Below are 10978 nucleotides of genomic sequence, written 5' to 3'. Positions count from 1 at the left end.
TATTGTTGAGAAACATGAATATTCATATCAATAGACGAAATAGGTCCATATATGAAGAAACCTCGATCTACATTACAATAAACAAACAATATTTTTTAATGGTTTTTTTAATAAAAATTTTTTCATACATTTAATTATTGCATTACATTGATACATATTTTTTAATTGCATTCTTATTTAAACAAATAACAGAAAAGTTATTTTAGATGCTAGTCTGCATTTGCGTAATTAGTAAAAAAAATGTATAATTTTATATTTATTTATATAAATACTGTGCTTTCATTATAAATATTTCATTTTTTCGATAACGTATATTGACCTGATCTACCATTTATATACACATATCAGCATAAAATGTTCACAGGAATCATCATGAGGAATCAGTTCGCAGCAATCACGAAGGTCAAGCAACATTTATCGGAGTCGCGACTTGGATAGGTGACCACTTGGAAATTTCTGAAAAAAATTTCCGAGATTTTTTTGGGGGGAAAAATGTTTTTTAAAATATTACAAATATATTGTTTTGTTGATTGGAATTATATGGTGTAATAATATTTATGTGAATATTTTGGAAAAATTCATAACATTGCAATGTTGCTGGGATGTTTCAATGCAATATTTCAAAAAGCGGACATCTTAATGTTGCTGCAATCTTCCAGCAGTGTTGCAGCAATGCTTCGCAATCAATATGCAATATTACCAAGTTTCAATGAAATCATTCTGCAATGTTCCTGCAATCTCTTTGTGCTGTATGGGTTACTTATATCAGTGCTGTTAGCTACTTGCAACTTTCGGCCGGATTTTTCGACGCACGCCTATTGATCCTCTCCCACCGCTCGCGCCTTAGCAATTTTCGCTTTATAATAATTATTTAGTTTGGTATCATTATATATTATAATTGATTTTATATACATGTAATGATTTTAAATAAACCAATATAATTGAAAAGGTACTTTAAAAACTTTGAATTTTAAATAATAAATAAATTGCACAAATTTTTAATTTTACAGTACACATACGTTATAATATACGTAATAATAGTATAATAATAATTATTTAATTATGTAATAATAAAATATTACTTAAATGTAATTATTAAAATATCAAAAAAAAATTTCAATAACTTGTAGAATTATAAGACTATAATAATTAGACTATTTAATGACTCATGATCTTATAATCTTATAATCTTTTGTATTACGCATGGTCCTGAGACGATGTGTCGCGCTCCTTAGTTACGCCGTTCGGCAGCGCCGTTGCTAAGGCGCGAGCGGTGGGAGGAGATCAATAGGCGTGCGTCGAAAAATCCGGCCGAAAGTTGCTGAGAGCACTGACGGGTAGAACATTGGGGTAGAATCCTGTAAACACGGGTAGAACTCTATAATCTTCGCATTTTTTCACACGTACTTTCACAAACACTAATATCATACCCTTTCCTTTTATAAACTTCCCTTACCACAGCACGAGTCTACCAATCACCGTGTACTTTGCGCAAGTACACGGTGATTGGTAGACTCGTGCTGTGGTAAGAGTATTCTATATCTTTGGCATTCCGTTCTCATCGCCTCTTGGGAGATCACTCAACACTTCGTCTCAAGAATTTGTGTAGTGACATTGGTATCAGTATATTGTTTAAGAGAGAAGATATAGTTTTGGAACTCACAGGTATAATCCATAGTATTTTCTTTTTACAATTTTTTTTATGCTATTTAATTCTTCTTCACAATTTTATTACTTGTACAATTTTCAATTTATTATATTTATTACTTTTATTATTCTTTATTATTTTTACATCTTAACTTTAAATGTAATTAGTTTAATTTATTAATAGTTGTCGCATTTTAAATTCTTACATATTGTTTTTTTGTTGTACTGTGTACGATTTTACTAGATTTACATCCTGAAAACAATATCTCTTGTTACGTTCCTCGAGACTATCTCTTGGACTAAGACGTTTCCGATACATCTTGAAAGCTTGTTTTAATCTGTTACGGTTTTGTAAGCGGGTTTCGCGTTCATACTCGGTAAGATTCTAATTATTAGTTAATTCGTAGCGTTAAGTTTGTGACAAAACTTATATTTAATTGTTTGTTATTGATTCTAAGATTTATACTAAAGAAGATTGTTTATTAAAAGTCGAAACGTTTGCTTTATTTATGTTCGTTATTAGTTTTCGTTTTGGCGCATAACATTTAACAGGCCCTTAAGCTCGTTTTTATCTATTTTGAATTATTATTCACAAAAGCCCTAACTTTCGTATTTGTTTTTAATTGTTTTTTGTTATTTAACTTTTTATTGGACTGTACACACTTTGATATATGCAAAGTTAAACAATAAAATGACTTTGATAATATGATTTTTGGGCGATTTTCCACATATTTGATTTTGTTGCTCCACCTTCGACCCTCCAAATGCTATCACTAACAGTACTACCCCAACAAAATTCTACAAAATTTTTAATTAATAAGATATTTTGAGTGATTACGTCTCCCCGATTTTGTTGCTTGTAATTTTCAACAATTCCAAAATGTTGGAAATCGCGAGCAACAATATTGGGGGATCGTAATCAGTTGATATATCTCATTAATTGTCAATTTTATTGTATTTTGCTAACGTGCGACTGTTTGGGGTGGTTTTTCAGGGGTTGGGAGCGGCGCAACAAAGTTGAGAATTAAGCAACAAATTAGTAGAAAAAGAATTTGTATTTCTTTTTTATTTATTTTTTTTATATGACTATGCTAGCTTTAATCTTAAGTCAGCACAGCCACTAATTTGTTTGAATCGGCTGGAGCAACAAAATCCGGAAATGATCAACAATTTAACAACAAAGGGCATTAAATTTCTTTGTATGTTTTATTGAATTGTACTAAAGTGGCTGTATCAACTTAAATAGACGTCTACAATTGATTCTTTAAACTACATTGTTACATGATAATCGATCAATACGATTTTTTCCTGTAGTTATAATTTTTTTAAGTTTATAGGGAATTGTAAAAGTTACATTACAGTCATATTTATAAGGGAACGACAAAAATTTCTCAGATATTAAGTTAGGAATTATGAAGTACCTTGTCACATCCTTATTAGCTCCGGTATCATTTTTATATAAGATATTTTAATCTAAAATTGATCGTAAAAAAAATAAAATTTAATGGATAATTATTATCAAGTAAAATGTTAACCAAAAGAGTAAAATTTTTTTGATAAAACTGCAAATGTGATAATAAAATTATTTTATCCGCTATACCAAAAATAATACCTCTTTTATGACTCAACAAGTGATGCGAAAAGAAATTGAGATATCTTTTCAAAAAGGTGGGTTTACTGATCGAAAATAATCACATTATTATATTCTGTCAATAACACATCAAGAAAACTAATTTTATCCTTTCTTTCCATCTCCATTGTAAATTGTAAACGATCAAGCACAGAATTGAAAGTGTCAAGAATACAAGATAATGAGTATTTGGCAGTCGCTAATATAATATTATCTACATATGTGTAAGAAAACGGTATATGGAACGGAAGATTTTTTATCGCAGTACACTCCAAATCTTGCATGACCAGCTAAAACCGGAGACAACGGGAATCTCATCAATAAACCAAATATCTGTTTATAGACAATATTGTTAAATTTAAAGAAAGTGGAGTCTAATATTAAATTATTGCTTTGAGAAATTCATTGAGGGGAATAAAAGTCTTTTTTGAAATCAAATCCTATCTCGCCGTGACGCTTTCCACCGCTAAGTCTTTTGGAACATTAGTGAAAAGAGACACGACGTAAATATTCGATTCCAAATTGAAACCATTAAGCTTGTTAATCAAATCCCACATAGAACTAAAACCTCCAATGGACGTCTAATGGACGTCTGCCGTGGAAGTTCGGACCTTCCAGTGGACGTTCCATGGACATCCAATGGACGGCCACTAGGCATCCACAGTTCCGCATTGCGCACGTCCATTGGACGTCCATTAGACGTTAACAACGGATGTCCATTAGACGTTACGTGGATTATTAATAAAGGGTTCATAGAGCCTTAGTGGATGACAAACCGACGTCACGTGGATTATTAGAGGTTTCATGAAGTCTCAGCAGACGTTATTTAGATTATTAATGGACGTGTACTGTGGAGGTTAGGACCTTCAGTGGACATCTAATGGACGGTAAAAAAAATTTTTTTTTAACAAATTTTATTATTTTTATAGCTTAATCTGTATTCACTGTTTCACATATAACATTTTAATTCACTAATTACAATTACGAATTATTTTATAAATTTTTGAAACGCATCGGTGCCGGCGGGATTCAAACCTAAGATCTTCGGAACGATAACCTAGCATCTTAACACTGAACTAAACGTACACTTGTGAGATTGTTAATAAAAAGTTATATTTGAAGTAAAGCTGATTTGAACAAGAAGAAACTGGCGTCTTGGGTATTGCGCGAAAACTCTTATTAACCTTTTGTTTATTTAGCCTTAGATATTTTTAATATAATTTCTATAAATAATTAAAGCCTGTTTCTGCCCATGGCCAAATCAGTCAAAAAACAACAATTAGAAATAGTATCGAAGCATGAAAAAACATTAATGACGTAAAAAGCCCGTTGCCAAAGTTAATTTTGCAATTAATTGTTATAAACAAATTGTCAAAACTGAGTATAAAGGAAAACTGATTGCGCCAATCGATTCACCGAGAAAAATTACTAAAAAAACATATATGACGCTTTTTTAATTGTCATAGTTGTTATAATTGTTATAAACAAATTAGTTGCATAATTGTTTTGATAAAGAGATAATGACCAAATTCCGTAAAGAGAGCGCATGATGTACGTAATATAACATTTTATCCTTATTTAACTTCTGGTGATCAACAAGGATAACGTCATGCGCATTATACGCTTTACGGAATCTATCTGACTTCTATGACAAAAGTAAAACCTCATGAAGCTATAGAAATTTTATGGACTTCTAATGGACGTCCATCTGACTTCCATGATGGAAGTAAAATACTATGAAGCTATAGAGGTTTAATGGACTTCTAGTGGACGTCCATCTGACTTCTATGATGGAAATAAAATCCCATGGAGCTATGGAGGTTGAATGGATGTCTAATGGAGATCTATCTGACTTCCATGATGGAAGTAAAATCCCATGGAGCTATGGAGGTTTCATGGATGTCTAATGGAGATCTATTTGACTTCCATGATGGAAGTAAAATTCTATGGAGCTATGGAGGTTTCATGGATTTCTAGTGGACGTCCATCTAACTTCCATGATGGAAGTAAAATCCCATGGAACTATGGAGGTTTCGTGGACTTCTAATGGACGTCCATCTGACTTCCACCATGGAGATAGACGTCCTATGGAGCTATGGAAGGGCGATGGACATCCACTGGTGGTCAATTTCTATGTGGGATGGTAGCTATTTTTTATAAAACTAGGGGCTTCCGGTATGTTATTGTAAATAACTTGGTGTAAAAATAAGCTAACGAATGTAAAAGACTATTAATTGAAGATATTATTCTGAGAGGGTTATCCTACTTGTGTATCTTTGGTAAACCGTAGACTCTCGGTAAAATACCGTCAGTTGTTAAAATTCCTCTGTATGCCTACTGTTTGATATATTTATTTTTCTTCCAATTAGAGAAAAAATGTCGAACTATATTGCCCTTATCAGCTCTGGTAAAAAATATCAGGATGCTCTCTAACAAATTTCCCCGTGGTGCGCAACCAGTTTTTAATAAGTTGTTTGTTAGAAATTTTAGAACAGCTGTTGCGGAACAGATCACTTAAGATACTGACTGGTTTCTAGTTGCTCTGTGAATATTCTCCTTGTATTTAGTAAATGTTGTTCAATATGTTTAATAAATTCCAACAATGGCTTTTCTTTGTTCATATCTGACAGTAGGGTATATACGAGAGTTCTAAGCCAAGAGGAAATGAGGGGAGTCGGATATGAGGGGGTAACTTGTTGGCGTGGTTGGTATGTGAGAGGGGTAATGATGTCACTCGCTAGGAGTCACTTACGTTATCCGTTTACATAAACAATCATAACCGTTATCTGTTTACATAACAGTCATAATCATTACTTGTTTACATAAGCATTTGATTCGATGCTGTATACCCTGTTTACATAAACATTTGATACGGCGATGCGTATTTTGTTTATATAAACATCCGGAAAGAACATGAATATGTTTATATCTTTGGAATACTTGCGGGTGATAACGCGGCCAAATTTCATGGTTGCGGGGAGACGTGAGGGCCTGGTGCAGTCCGCCGCTGCCGCCATTTACCCATAGCTACCCGCTAGCGCTCACGACCACGCGCGCTTTCTTACTTGCTTCTTCATTCGTGCATGCGCTCTTCCACCCCGTTGCAGACACCTCTCTCGAAGTAATACATTCACCTGAGAGCGGTCACGCTTCGATTTTAAGTAAGACACTCCAACCCAGGTAGAACGCAAAAGTCATAATGATATCATCAGGATATCATCATGACTTTATTTATCATTTAAAAGTCATTGATAAGAAATGACGCAAAAATGATTTAAAAATGAAAAAGGAAACATACACTATATTATAGATAAAATCATTCTTTATAGTTTCCAAAATACTTGTATTCTTTTAATATACTGTTAAAATGATGTAAACAATATAAAATATAATTATAAATAAAAATTAAAATATGTGACTTCATTATGACCGATGGATGAGATATTGGCTTAGAACATATAGACATGGAAGCAGAATAGCAGACTAAAATGTGTCCGGAGGAAGTGAGAAAAAAAATCATTGTTGTCTCTCTTGTGAATAACTGCTCGAAAATGCGCATTCGCGCCAATTTGACGCATACAAGCATCGTATCTGTAGATGTAAACATATGTAAATACTTATGTCTTTTTTACCACATAGAATGCAATATAAGCCCAGTGTTTAACTTTTGACAGTTCGCGAAAGAGTACGTTTAACAACTTTGGAACCTTAAAGAATCTTAACCGATTTTCATGGATAAAACCGGTCAAGCAAACAGAAGCCACACATGCGCACTGTTGAGCAGTTACTCACAAGAGAGAAAAGCAAATATGGTTTTTTTTCTCCCTTTCTCTGGACATATTTTTCTTTCGAGAACAATAGGCATTCTCATTCCATGTCTATATGTTCTAAAGATATTGGCCACATTGATTCTTGACCTTTTTTCTTTTTTTTTTAGTTGGGAAACGCCTTTATGGGTCCCCGGTCTTGTGGGGACAGGAACGCGGCGTATGTGAGACTCGCCGACCTAGACGTGGCCGGTATACTCACTAAAACCGAACTTTTTCCGGCGTCTGGGCTCGGGACGGATCACGGGATCGAACTAGCATGCACCGCGATCCGTCCTAGCCCAAACGGGTCCCCGCCCGAGAGCAGGAACCCCTCTCCGGAGTTAGCGGCCAGAGTTCGATCGAAGTCAAGCCCCAGCCGCCCGAACCGAGATGCCGGGTGTGCGTCGGGCCCCCGTGGAAGAGGGCCTTAGGTACGCACTACCGCATCCCAAGCCCCGAGACAGGTCAACCGGGCAACTACCCCGCCGCTGATTCCGCCCGAGGCGTACCTCCTCAACAAGGGAAAGGGTAGGGCCCTCTGTCCGGTCTAGCCGGCGCTGCGAGGGTCCCCCCTCCACACTGTTCTTTCCCGGCTCCCCCCCCCCTTTAACCTTCCCTGAGGAAGGGCGAAAGAGGGAAATGTAGCCGCGCCAGTGGGTTGTCCCTGGCGACGACAAATCCGTCGCCGCCGGGACACCGGCGATCTCTGAATTCGGGCAGGGGGAGAGGGCGACAAACTCACCCTCTCCCTACCCACTGCCTAAAAAAGAAAGGGCAGGCGATCTCACGAGCGAGACCACCCGCCGCCGTCCCGTTTGGCAGGCCTCCTGCCGCCCTACTTAACCTAAGGACGGTTGATCCCTATCTACGCTAGAAGGAGGATTCCGGTACTCTTCTTCTGGCCATGAAAGACCGTACGCGCGTGCTCTGCGATTGTTTTATAGTAGGATTAGAGCAAAACTCTACTAGATGGACGCCTGTGTTGGCAGTTGAAGCACCTACCGCACAACTTTTCTAGAAAAAGTAAGTATGCACCCGGATGGATGCATACACAAATGCACACCCAGATGGGTGCGCCCGTCCTCGTTTACCTGAAAACCACGACCCCGGGTTGGGACAGGGTCGGGATCGTCAGCACGATCCAGCATGGGGTGGGCCGACCCAAGCCTTCATGTGCTACGACGAGTCGTGCGATAGACAAACTCCAAACCATCGGTCAGGCCACGCCATAGTTCCCAGGGACGCTCTCGATATTGGCGAGTAGCACCCTGGATCCGATTGCCTGACGATTGGGGAAGGCAAGCCTCTTCTAGCGATGAATGGTTTTGAAATCCGGATCCCTCCACCATCCATGACTCCTACCCGTTTCCATGCCTTCGAGTTTTTATGCTAGGGGAAAGGCAGACCCCTGCTGGCCGGTGTGCGACACCCGCGCTTTCCCTTAGAGAAAGGCCTGCGTCAATCCACCTTCACCTACCCGTGTTCCTGGCTTCGAGTTTTAGACTAGGGGAAGGCAAACCCCTGCTGGCCGGTGTGTGACAAACGACTCCCTTCCGTGTGAAACGCTGTCTATCCACCTCCACCTACCCGTGTTCCTGCCTTCGAGTTTTAGACTAGGGGGAAGGCAGACCCCTGCTGGCCAATGTGTGACGCATGAACACGCAGCGAAAATTCTCGCTACGAGTACAACGGCACACACTTCCTCCTACCCGTTTCCCTGCTTCCGCATTTTATACAGGAGAAAACAGACTCCTGTCTTGGAGAGAGACTGATCACAAGTGATCACTTTTTCTCCGCGCGCGCAAAATTAACCCCCCGTCCCCCCTTTTTCCTCCGGTTTTTATACAGGCAGAGGACGATACCTGTTTGCGATGTGTGACACCGGTGGCCCCGTTTGGTAAAAATCACCGCGTCGATCCATCGCTTCCACCCGTGTCCCTGCCTTCGTGTTTTAAACTAAGGAAAGCAGACCCCTGCTGGCCGGTGTGTGACCCGTGCGCTCCCACGTGGGAGGCCCGCGTCAATCCACCTCCACCTACCCGTGTCCCTGCATCCGAGTTTTTATACAAGTGGGAATGCAAACCCCTGGAGATGCAAGGTTTCGGGACTATGTCCCTCTACCTTCAGTCCCCCGCCTAAACCGCGACTCTGGAAAACCTCCGCCGACTCCGAGTCATTTTCCTCGCAGCGAGTTGCGAGAAAGTACCTGTCCGGGTCTCCCATCGTGGAGACATAGCTATCTTAACCTAAAGAGACGGATCGCGACCAGACGATTTTTTATCCAGGGGACTGGCGGGCCCCTGTTGGTGCTGCGTGAGTTCGGGATTCCGGTCTCTTCTTCACCCAGCACCCCTACCCGTTTTTCCGCCTCCGTGTTTTATACAGGGGAGGCTTCGATCCCTGTGTGGCGATGTGTGATATCAGCGGCATACTTTTGATAACTGTGTGTCGCCGTGTCTATCCACCGCCCCTACCCGTGTCCCTGCCTCCGAGTTTTAAACTAGGGAAAAGCAGACCCTTGCTGGCCGATGTGTGACACATGAACTCACAGCCCTTTCAGTGTGAGAACCGCGTCGATCCACCTCCGCCTACCCGAATATGCGCGCGAAGCTACGTTCCTCCCTACCCCGCCCCCTATGCCTCCGGTTATGTATACAGGCAGAGGAAGTTACCTATGTGCGGTGTGTGACATCAGCGACTCCCTTTGATCTCGGAAGACCGCAACGTCTATCCACCGCTCCTACTCGTGTCCCTACTTTCGTGTTTTAGACTAGGGGAAAGCAGACCCCTGCTGGCCAGGGTGCGACCCGTGCGCTCCACGTGGGAGGCCCGCGGCAATCCACCTCCACCTACCCGTGTCCTGCATCCGAGTTTTTATACGAGGGGGAATGCAGAGCCTTGTTGGAGCGATGTCAGGCTTCGGGCCACCCCGGTAGTAACCTCTCCATCTTCCATCCCCCCGCCTAGCCCGTGCCTCAGAGAATCCCCATGCCGTCTCTGAGTACCCGCCTCGCAACGGTTTGCAAGACAGGAATCCTACGCGGTAACCCCGACGTGGAATAGCTCCCATCGTGGGATTTGCTAACTAGCGGGGTGGTGACCGTTCGGGTGCAGTAGCGGGGTGGTGACCGGCCAAAGCCGCTACACCCAAGAGTCCCACACCCGGGTGCCAACGCGGTGGCACCAAGACTGATTGCCTTCAGATTCGGGACTTGAGCGCTACATTATGGGTCCCTCCTTCTCCGGCCAGCCCTTCCGGGAAATCGCACGCCCGGGTGAACTAACACCCCGCGTGACTTCTTCAGGGAGACCCCAGCCTTGCCCAGTCACGAGACGGCTTAAGGGTATCTTTACCCCTGGCTCTAATCGGGGGGCTTCTCACCTCCGATAGGGGCTTTGCGCCCCTTGCCGGAAGCTTTGCGCCCGTCCTTTCGAACTATGAGCGCCTCGCCCGTGACGCAGCCAAGTCTCTCCGTCTAAAGTCCATTGTGACGCATCGCCGATACGCGCACCCTCCTGAAAAACATGCCACTCCCGTTGAAGGTACATGTAGTGGGTTTTTAGACCCGCTTTCCGCTAGGGAAACGGGAGCCCCCTCACCACGACAAGGTGGTCCACGTCGAGGGGGACTGATTTTTAACCTAACCTAACCTATGCGCGCGCGAGCAAGTTGCAACGAGTTCGATCCTCGGGCTGGTGGTAAAACGTGGTGTGGTATCCCAGGTAGAACACAAAGGTCATAATGATCTCATCAGGATATCATCATGATTTTATTTCTCATTTAAAAGTTACAGATAAGATGACGCAAAATCATGATTTTATTTCTCATTTAAAAGTTACAGATAAGATGATTTAAAAATGAAAAAGAAATTTACAGTATATTATAGACAAA

The 10978-nt window shown here is 41.0% G+C and overlaps 1 protein-coding gene across 3 annotated transcripts in view; it reads left to right on the top strand.

Moving 5' to 3' along the window:
• Nucleotides 1-1071: 1071 nt before the first annotated feature.
• LOC105203134 (probable cytochrome P450 4aa1) overlaps nt 1072-10978 on the top strand; it is a 58540-nt gene continuing 48633 nt past the window's right edge. Inside the window, exon 1 of one of the 3 annotated variants that reach the window (XM_039452346.1) lies at nt 1072-1665. The gene's annotated coding sequence lies outside the window, so the exon portion shown is untranslated. Of the gene's footprint in view, nt 1666-3954; nt 4165-10978 lie in introns of those variants that run through there. The other 2 variants (XM_039452349.1, XM_039452347.1) reach the window with 2 other exon arrangements.

The sequence above is a fragment of the Solenopsis invicta genome, chromosome 8 (assembly GCF_016802725.1).
Source record: "Solenopsis invicta isolate M01_SB chromosome 8, UNIL_Sinv_3.0, whole genome shotgun sequence".
Classification (NCBI taxonomy): Eukaryota; Metazoa; Arthropoda; class Insecta; order Hymenoptera; family Formicidae; genus Solenopsis; species Solenopsis invicta.
Note: the sequence above shows the minus strand (reverse complement) of the source record. Positions and strands in the feature narration are given on the sequence as shown.